This window comes from Lissotriton vulgaris, chromosome 1_1 (assembly GCF_964263255.1).
Source record: "Lissotriton vulgaris chromosome 1_1, aLisVul1.2, whole genome shotgun sequence".
Taxonomy (NCBI): Eukaryota; Metazoa; Chordata; class Amphibia; order Caudata; family Salamandridae; genus Lissotriton; species Lissotriton vulgaris.
In genome coordinates, this window is record NC_141685.1 from 792,924,167 (window position 1) to 792,935,266 (window position 11,100).

Sequence of the window (11,100 nt, forward strand, 5' to 3'; positions counted from 1 at the left end):
GGAGGTGGTGCTTCACCTGATATTTGGAAATTTGCTCCTTTCCTAGCGTTTGAAACTACTAGGGAGTCTAATGGTAGTGGTCCTTTAATGTAGGCAGGATCCCCAGGAGCTGCTCTGTACTTTTTCTCTATCCTTGGGTTTATTATTCTAGCTTTTACAGGATCTTTAAACACTTCTGGTGCATGTTTAATGACACCTTTAATCATTGGCAGTAGTTGCACAGATTTTTGGGAGTGTTCAAAAGTGTCTAGTAAAAAATCTTCCTCTGCCTCATCTGAATGCATGGTGACATTGTGATAGATGGCAGCCCTATTAATTAAGTGTCCAAACCCAATATTGTCTTCTGGAGGAGAAGGTTTAGATGGATATATATGTGGGTCAGGAATATCTGGTACATCCTGTGGGTTTGGATACTCCCTGTCTGGTAAACCTGTTGGGTATGTAAAAGGGTCATCTGGGTCTCTCCCTCCCCCCATGCTATACTCATCATCATCAACATCCTGAGGAGGTGTATGCTGTGGAGCATGAGGAGGAGAATTTTGAGGTGAAATGTTTTAAGAAGAGCAGGAGAAGGAGATAAAGGAGAAGAAGGGTGCATAGGAGATGTGGCAGAGTCCTTCTTCTTGACAGGCACTGGAGGTGTATGTGCTGTATCTGACTTCCTTTCCCTGTGTGGTGTGGTGGAAACATGTCCTGTTTCTGGATCAATGTAGATCCTTTTTTGTAAAGGATCTGGTTGGAAAAGCTCCTCTTCTTGAGGCACAGCCTTCGGCGCTGATCTTTTCGGTTCCAAACCCATTTGTTGCTTGTCTTTAGCCTCAGGAGCTGATGTTGAGTTCTATGGCTTAGATTTTGGCACCAAAGGTATTGTCTTTGAAGCCGAAGCCTGTTTCTTGGACTTGGAAGGATCGGAAGCAGGCTTTGTTTGTTTCGGCATCGAGGGTTTTGGCTTCGGAGTGGAAGCTTTTTTCTGGGCATTGGAAACCGGCCTCGTTGTTTTCGGAGCCACTTTGTCTCTCGGAGTCGACGGTTCGAACTGGGACTTATGTTTGTTTCGGTGCTGAGGAAGCAGGTGGTATCGGTACATGCGGTTTGCTCGGTATGGAGTTACCGAAAGGCTTCATTATTTTCTTCGGAGACAGGCTCGATGGCGGGGCTTTCGAAATGTTTTCTCGGTCTCGACTGGGCCCCGCAGGCGGAGTGTTGACCTTTGCCTTCGATTTTGGGGTTTGGGCTGGGGTAGGGGCAGTGGTACTCACGCGTTGACACGAAGGTATGGAGTCATCGGAGTCATCTGCCTCGGATACGATCTGGAGATTATCGGAATCTTCCTCTATGACATATGGACCTTCGTCAAAGATATCCACTGGTTCCGGCGCTGATCTCTGCACATCGCGTCAACGGGCCCTCCGATCCCGAATGGTCTTTTTCGATCGAAAGGATGCACAGGCTGTGCAGCTGGATTCGTCGTGATCTCGTGATAAGCACAGGTTACAGACCTCATGATGGTCACTATGTGGAATTTTTGCTCTATGAGGTGAACTCGTAGAGCAATTCTAAAGAACAACTCACTGGGCTGCCCAGCTTTTTATTATCCATCATGTAAATTGGGCCTTGCTTTCTCCTTTTTAAAATGAATTAAATCAATTGAGGATTTTTAGGTTTACCACTATTTTAATTAACCTAGTGTTCCATCAATCGTTGTTTTTATATTGTTTCATTATAAACTAGCTTTGTGTAAAATATCCTGGCTCTTTGTAATTGCATTGATCTCTGTACTACCTGAGTTCGGAATGTGTGGCTTAAATTTTAAGCGATAACCTTCATGCTGCTGAACCTTTGCACGTGCACTTTCTTTTCGTCAGGAACTGTAAGCCAAGTTAGTGGTTCCATTGAAATATATTGGATTTTGTAATGTTTATCCCCTGCCTAGACATTACCTATGCATTTTATTGAAATTGCCTTTTTAGATATCTAATTGACACTATGCTGTTCAAAGGCATTGCACATGTATTTTTTAATGATTACATTTGAGCGAAGATGATCTTTTGCTAAAGCTACCTCATTGTCTATGCACATGCACTTTATCAATCTCTATCAATTGGTTAATGTAAAGGCCACATGTGTCTATACTGTACAAGCATTTTACGTCTGCTATAAATGTGGCAAGGCTAGTGAGAAGGGGAGTTGATCTCGCCAATAAAAAAACAGACTGGAATTTATTTTATCAATGCACTATCTGGTCTCATGTAGCCTAATGGATATTTTCTGCGAGCTGTATGTAATGTATTGTATTTTTATTTGTGCTTTTATGGCCCTCGAAATAAAGATTAATGATAATGATGATAAAATGCTATTAATACCATTTTACGTTTCTGCTTCTCTCACTGAAGGAATGTAGTGGGGCGACGTTCTGACACCCACGTGGAGGAGCCGCCCGTGAAAACAGTAGATCGTCCACCCAGAACACTTTAGTTCGATCAATGTATAACGGCTACACACTTTTTGGGTCCAGATGGTAGAGCCTCTCCTCTTCATTAGAGGGATGAGGTGATGTGTTGTCCTACGTGAAAGGGTGTCACAACCTTTGGAAGAAAGGGGTCATGTGTTCAGAATTCAGCTTTTCTGGTTAAATTGTAGTATACGGTGTCTGCACTGAGTATGCATGCAGTTCGCTGACCCTCCTGGCCGATGTTACGGGCACAATGAAAGCTGTCTTAATGGTTAGCAATCAGAGTGGATAATTGTGCAGCAGCTCGAAGGAAGCACACATCAGAAATGTCAGTACAAGATTTAAGTCCCATTGGAGTATGATAAAAGCCCTGGAGGAAACATGATTTATAGCCCTTTGAAGAACCTAGTCACGAGGGGGGACTTGAATTTGAATTTGAATGAGGATTTATAAAGCGCGTAGCTACCCTAGGGCGTCCCAGCACTGTCAATCGACCTATAGTTCTGGAGGGGGGGGTAGAGGAGGTGAGGTATTATGGGAAGAGCCATGTTTTTAGTTGCCTACGAAAGGCCAGAAGGTTGTGTTCTCTCCGGATGGAAAGTGGAAGGGAGTTCCACAGTTTTGGAGCATTGTAGAAAATCGCCCCCCGGAACGGGCCTTCTTTATTCTGGGGACGCTGGCCAGGGAGAGGGGGTCTGATCTGAGTTGTCTGTTAGAGTGATGGGGTTTGACGAGGGATCTCAGGATCGGTGAGCCTCTGCCTTGCATTATTTTGTGTGAAATGCAGAGGGTCTTAAAGGTGAGCCAATGTAAGCTTTTGAGGGCTGGTTTAGCAGAGCATCTCGATTTGGTCCCGGTTAAGAGTCTGGCGGCGGCGGCGTTCTGGGCGCATTGCAGTCTGTTAATGACCGATGCGGGGGCCCCTAGATAAAGGACGTTTCCGTAGTCCAGTCTGGAGTTCACCAACCCCTGCATCAGCAGTTTCCTGGATTGCAAGGGTATCAAGTGGAGGATTTTCCGCGCTGTTCAAATGAGGCCGAAGCAGGTGCCTGTTTTTCTGGCCTGGGCTTTGAAATTGAGTTCTTGGTCCAGCCAGATGCCAAGGCTTTTGACTTCAGGTTTGGGGATGGCAGGTGATCCCATGCAGAGTGGCCATGAGAGGGATGGAGGGAGTTTGCGTGGGTTTCCCAAGAGAAGGATCTCGGATTTTTCTCCGTTTAATTTCAGGCGTGATTCGCACATCCAGTGGAAGATGTTCTCGCGACAAGCTGCCATGTTGTCCAGGCTTTTGCTCGACTGGTTTATGGAGACCACCAGTTGGGTGTCATCGGCATACATGACTGTTTTTATGCCGAATGGGGTTATGATGTCCTCTAGAGGGGACATGTAGATGTTAAAAAGTGTGGGGCTCAGGGAGGAGCCCTGGGGGACCCCACACTGTAAAGGCAGAGCTTTGGACATAACTGTGCCATCGGACACTTGGAAGGTTCTTCCTTCAAGGAAGGATTTGATCCAGGACAGGGCGGTGCCGGAAACTCCTACCAAGCTGAGCCGGTGGATGAGGATGGCATGGTCCACCGTGTCGAAGGCGGCACTCAGGTCGAGGAGGATCACTGCCACTGATCCTCCTGCGTCTATGATGGTTCTTGCCTCCTCGACCACGGCTAGTAATGCGGTGTCTGTTCCCTGTCCAGGTCTAAATCCTGTCTGGGATTGGCGCAGGAGTTTGTTGGATTCTAGGAAGTGGGAAAGTTGGTGATTGACAATTCGCTCGGCCACTTTGCTGATGGCCGGGAGGAGAGAAATGGGTCTGAAATTGGATAGGTCCATTGGATCGAGGTGGGGTTTTTTGACAAGTGCCCTGACTGTAGCTTTTTTCCAGTTGGCTGGAACAGAACCTAGTGCGAGAGAAGCGTTAATGGGGTGGGTGAAGGGAGGGGCGACAGTGGAGGCGACCAGTTTTAGTTTGCTCATAGGAGCTGGGTCTGATGGAGCACCGCTCTTTACGGATTGTAAAGTGGACAGAAATAGCTCTGTGGTGACCTGGGAGAATGTTTGGAGGCATGAAGCCTCTGAACAGAGGGGGGGGGCGGGGTAGCGAGGAGTTGAGAGGGGTTGGGAGATGGGAGGGAATTGAGGATATTATTAATTTTTGTTGCAAAGAACTCAGCTAGCTGGTTGCATCTAGTGTCCGATGGGTCTGATGTGGGCAAAGGGTCTGGGGTTTTAGTGAGAGGACGTATGATGCGATAGGTTTCTTTGGCAGAGTTGGTCTGTCCTGGTGCTTGATAAGGTAGCCTGAGGGGAGTGTTTGAATGATGTCTGGGTCTGAGTTGGAGTTGATCCAAGTTTCGGTGAGAAAGAGGATCTCAATCTCAGAGTCTTGCAGAAGCATGTTAATTTCTGCTTGGTGTTTCGGGAGGGATCTGCAACTAAGCAGAGCCATCCTGAGCCAGCGTGGTTTTGGAGGGAGTCGTGGAGTAAGCCTATATGGACAGTTTGAGCAGCAGGAATGTCCCTCCTCTAAGGAGATGACGCTGCAACAGGGCGCGGAGGAGGGGTCCCTTAGAATGTGGAGGGTTTCCTGGGTATACCTCAGTGGTAACGTTGTGATTGAGGCAGGGGTCCTGGGCTCCGGGCTCGGTCTGGCGCGGACGGGAGCAGACGGGCTTGCCTTAAGCGCGCAGACGGCGCTCCCGCTGCGCTCGTCCGCTGCGCTTCCGGCAGATGCACATGATTTATGCAAATGGAGGGGGTGGAGTAGGGTGGGCGTGGGCTAAAAAGGGGCGTGGCCTCTTTCCTCGCCGGTAATGGCGTCGGGAGGAGTGTTCAGGTCAGGCTTCGCGGCAGCGCTAGAGTCCGCTGAGCGGGCCGATCAGGGGCGAGCAAGTGCCCTGGAATGCTTTGCAAGCGTGGTGAGTTTAAAAACACAGTTAAAGTGACAATAGAATTTTTTTTTTTTTTTTATAATAGCGCAATTCGCACTCCTGGCTTCCGCCTCAGGAGATAGGTTGATTCTGGTTGTGGCGCTTGTACTCAGCGTCTTTATACCAGCGGCAGTGGGCGTGGTCTAAAAAAGGGGCGTGGCCACTGTCCTCGCCGGTAATGGCGTCGGGGGGAGTGTTCAGGTCAGGCTTCGCGGCAGCGCTAGAGTCCGCTGCGCGGGCCGATCAGGGGCGAGCAAGTGCCCTGGAATGCTTTGCAAGCGTGGTGAGTTTAAAAACACAGAGTTAAAGTGACAATAGAATTATTATTTTTTTTTTTTTAAATAGCGCAATTCGCACTCCCGGCTTCCGCCTCAGGAGATTTTAAACAAATAATGTTGGTCCGGCAAACCCAAAAATGCAGAAATGGCGGATAAACAGCCCATACTTGTGCCCAGAGCAGAGTCCTGCTGGGCTAAGGAAAGAACTAATAGTAGAACCTGCGAAAATGGAGCAGAAAGAGGGTCGATGTTCCTAGATGCACACCACATCACACATTATTCCCACTGGCAGGCATGTGGCATCTTTGTAGAGGAACACATGAGTGACAGAATAATATCACAGTCTTTGGGGCAAAGGTCATCACTCAGTTGCTGCAACAGAAGATCCGCTGGAAGAGGCAGCCTGACTGAAGGACGGATGCTCATGCTCAACAGCTTGGAATAACAGACTCTCCATGCCCAATCCGGAGCCCAAAGAATAGCTAGGGCCCGTTGTTCCGGAGCTTCAGCACTCTGGGCAGAAGTGGTATTGACGGAAAGGAATATAGTAGGCCAGAGCTCCACTCAAGACAAAAGTGTCTCTGAGCAAGAGCTGCTTTGGAAACTCCAGCATGCTAAACTGGTGACATTCTGCGCACCCTGCAGCGGTGAACAGATCTAACAAAGGCTCTCCCCACTCTTGAACGAGACCTTGCGCCACCTCCAGATGGAGATGCCATTCGTGATCCACTACGCATCGATTTTCTGAGTTTGTCCACCCTGGTGTTCAGAGAACCCGCCAGGTGTTGAACCACCATGTAAATGCCTTGACGTACCTACGATGTCCAGAGACACAGGGTCTCTTGGCAAAGGGTTCACAGCCACACCCTGTCCTGCTTATTGTAGTACCACATGGCAGTGGTATCGTTCATGAACAACTGCACCAGCCTTGTCCTGATCGAAGGAAGAAAAGTGACGCATCAGTCACTACAGTCAACGATGGCTGGGGAAAGGAGAAGGGTCTGCCGTCGACCCAATAGTGGTCTGTTAGCCACCACTGCCGGTCTTTTGCAGTTCCCTCTAAAATTTGAACCATGTTGGAATGATTCCCCATATGCTGTTCCCACTGGCACTTTTGGTCCCACAGCAGATCCCTATGCCAAAGGGCATGTGTCACAAAAAGGATGCAGGAGGCTATGAGGCCCAACAGCCTTACAGTCAATCTCACCAAAATCCAGGATAGAGGCTAAAACATCAGTATCATAGCCTAAATGCACTGACCTTAACTCTGTGGAGGATGTGCCTGAGACTGCACTGTGTCAAGAACAGCCCAGATGAAAGGGAGCATTTGAGAGGAAGCCAAGTGTGACTTTGGCAAGATTATTGTGAACCCTAGTGAATGCAGAAGGTTCAACGCAGTTTTGTGGTGGGAGACAACTGCCTGGGGCGAGTGCACTTTCAAGAGTCAATCGAGGTAGGGAAAACTGGAACCCTCGACCTCCACAGATGTGCTGCAACCACTGCCATCTGCTTGGTGCACACCCGAGGGGCTCTGGTAAGGCCAAAAGGAAGCACAGCAAATTGAAAGTGCTCTTAGCCCACCATGAACTGTCTGTTGGCAGGGAGGACGGGGATGTGGTAGTATGGGTCCTGCAAATCAAACCCTACCATCCAGTCTCCAGGATCCAGGGCAGGCAGGACTTGAGCTAAAGTGAGTATTTATTAAGATTGTTTCCTTTTTCAGGAAGTTGAGAAGGCACAGGGCTAGGATAGGACAAAGGCCTCCATCTTCTTGGGCACTAAAATGTAGCAGGAATAGTAACCACGACGTACTTCAGATGCCGGCACCCTCTTGATGGCTTCCTTGGCAAAGGGAGCCAACGCTTCTTGGCGGTGTAAGGAGAGATGTCTCCGTCAACCAGTTGTAAGTTGGCGGCATGGGTTGGGGAGTGCCCAGAAAAGGGATGGAGTAGCCACTTTGGACTATCTGTAAAACCCATCTGTTAGCTGTTATCAACTGCCAGTGGTACAGGTAATGCCGTATCCAGCCCCCACTAGATGCCCATGGTAGTAAGAGAAAAAACTAAAGTGGGTTGGAAGCTGCAGCTGCTGGGGGAGTGGTGTACTGGCCAGAACTCTGGCTTATTGTGTCCCACGTGGTCTGTGAAAATGGCATCCTTGGCCCTCAAAAAGGCTCACAAGCCTGTTGGCGCTGGTGGCTGGGAGGAAATGAACGTGGTTAGAAGCCCCTTCCAAAGCCATGAAGGGGGCAAATGGTGGCCTGGTGTTGGCTAAGGGCCATGGATAGTCCGAAGGACCTGGCTGTAGCCCTGCTATCATTGATGCACTTCAGCATGGAGCCTGCCTTTTCATCAAACAAGTGGCAGCCATCAAAGGGCATGTTCATGACCGTAGCTTGGACATCCCTCTGAAAAGCCAGTGGTACTCAACCAGGCATGGTGCCTAAAGACCACTGACATTGAAATTCCTCTGCCCAGCGAGTCAGTCGTATCTAGTTCACATCAGATAGTGAACTTTGCTGCGTCTCTGCTGTCTACAATTGCCATCAACATTATGGCTCAGTCTTCCTCCGAGACCATGGGCAGCACTTGCGCAACCAAGTCCTAGATCGAATGGAGGCAGATGGTGTTCACCGCCTGTGGTGCTAGGTGAAAGGTATCCAGCCACTGTAATTCCCTATCTACTGGAATGGTAGGGAATGTGTAAGGGTTGACTCAGGTAGTCGAGGCTTGGACCACCAAGCTCTTTAGGGTGAGGTGCTGGTTGAGGAAAATGGAGTGCCCTGGGTTAAGGCGATGGACATATGTCCCGTACACAGGAACCCCTGTGCAGGGCATGGACCAGGCACAAAGTAGGATATTTGTAAGGGCTTCATTAAATTGGAGATTGGTGTTCAGAAAGGGCAACTCTTCTCTGATACTCCCATGCCTCGTCCAAGGGTGGGTGTGGAAAAGCCAAAGACCACTTTGACTTCTTTTTACAAAGGGACTTAACCAACGACTGAGATTGAGAAGACAACTGTTGGGAGCGACTACACGCGCTGTCCCAGACCTTCTGCGCAACTGGGATTATGAGTGTTGCGGGAGTCATTTGACATAGGGTAGCGAGGAGCTTGAGGGAAAGCTCCCTCAGAGCTTTCGGGTGCATGGCAGAGAAGTCCTCACAGGTCTCGGAGCTGTGTTCCCTCTTGAAGCACCACAGACTAACCAAGTGTGGGTCTCTCCCAGATATCTACCTATGACAGGCACCACAGGGTTTGAAACCTGTAGGTTTCTTTGGGACATCCTTGTCACACCAGAAAAATACATTTTCAAAAAGTTGAGAAAAAGCTAGTCAAAAAGTGACTGAAGGACAGCTCTTCATGGATCAGCACTAATTGGGGCAGAAAGAAAAGAACTGACATCAGCATGCTAGGTTGGCGCCTATATAGGCACCGCACACATCACTTCTGGCACGGAGCAGAACACCACCACCTACCGGGCACTGCACAAAAATGTCAGGATCCAGTCAGACACCTGGGGAAAAATTTAATGTAAGGAGTCTACTGCTAGAAGTCTATGTCAAATAAGTTCTCTCCATGTGGATGAAAGACAATTGTCTAAACCTGAATTCAGAAAAATAGAAATAAACATTTTGGCCAAGAATGTAAACAAATGGGCCCAGGAATGATTGACCACTGAACTGGACACCCTTCCAATTACACTGGAGTTGTCAAGGAATATAAGAACTATATTTGATACGGATCTCTCCTTCAAGCAACAGATTATATCTGAAGTCTCATCTTGTTTTGGCATAGTGAAAACATCAAAGAAACATCATCAAATATCTTCCTTTCACAGCTAGGAAAGTGTGGTCGATGTCCTCAATAGATTAGTCTATGTATACACACTAATATCTAAGCCTACTTAACAGTCTAACTGTAAGTCTACAAACTGCTGCTGCCCCACTCTTGCTCAGTCTTCCAAGAAAGAGTTCTATTTCACCTAAATTAGACAATTTATATTGACTTCCAGCAGAGAAAAAAGCATTACATTTAAGACCGGTTCTCTTACTCACACATCCATCCACAAAATGGGTCCTAGTAGTCTCCAAATGCTGATCACGCCCTACGCTCCTTTTCTCACACTGCCCTCCTTCTTCCTCCTAAGTATCATCTGAATTGCACTCTTATTCTGGATCCTTTGAAAAGCACATAACCTGGCTATTTAGACCTTCCTAGTTCCTGGGCTAAATGTCACCTGATCTGCTGCTGAGAAGTCAACGTGCTAATCTACAGCTGAGAAGTCAACGTCCTTGGGCGTTGTCATGCTTTATAAATTGGTATTACATTGCAGTTAAAACACTGCTTTGATGTCTTCCCCAAAGATTTGTGTCAACTAAAAACTCTCTCTTTATTAAACAGCATGTTCTCAGAATTTTTAAAAATGGCCACATTACACCCGTATGAAAAAAATAACTAACAGTGTGACCTGTACCAAATCTCCTGTGACAGGTCAACGTGACTGAAAAAAACACCTTGAAGCTGCAAAACTCCATCTAACCTTATCAATCTGGTTTTGACAAAGGGTGCAGCAGCAAAACTACCACAGTGAAAACATGTCTCTTGTCCTCCTGCATCTCACTGTGTCTTTCGATACAGTTGAAAAACATAAATGGGTTTCAAGGGCACTGTTTTAGGCGGGTTCTCTTCATTCCTTAACAACCATAAACAACTGCCTTACATGCCCCCGAGAGTCTATGTGGACAGGTCTACCAACTTCATTCACCAATGTGCAGATGGTACTTAACTTTTCCTTAAAATTCACTTCCACTATCGAATATAAACATATTCAAATCCTCCAGGACTGTAGGGCGGTTAACTTTTTTTGTCTTAACTAGGAAAAACGTATTCTCTGATAAAGACAATCTAAATCAAGCTTGAACACATCATGGCATTTTGAAGTGGAAATAAACACTTTCAGACCAAATCTCTACCAAGCTGAAAAATGTCTGGGCTTTTGAACTGATCAACATCTTACTATGAATGACTACATCGAACATTCTCTAAAAAGTGTTTATTATTAAAACCATTCCCGAACTTCAAAGACTTTTGCTTAGTGGTTTCATCAACAGTGGTCTCAAGCAGACTGTGGAAGCGTTAATTGGACTATCATCTCTCAAAGCTGTGCTACATTCAGCCACAAAAACGCAGACTAGAAAGTAAAGGTTTGATTGCATCACTCCTGGGCCTAAGAGTTATTTTATGGGTTGTACATGCAGCCTGAATCATTTTTAAATGGGCCTTTAACACCTTGGAGGCGTTTCATAGTCAACATCCACCATACCACGCATCATACCCATACCTGAAGATCTTTGAGAATCAAATGTATTTTTCAGGGGCTCCTGCAATGCCGTGGAGCTCTGTTCATAAAAAACTCACGGGACAAGAGAACCTGCTTCAGTT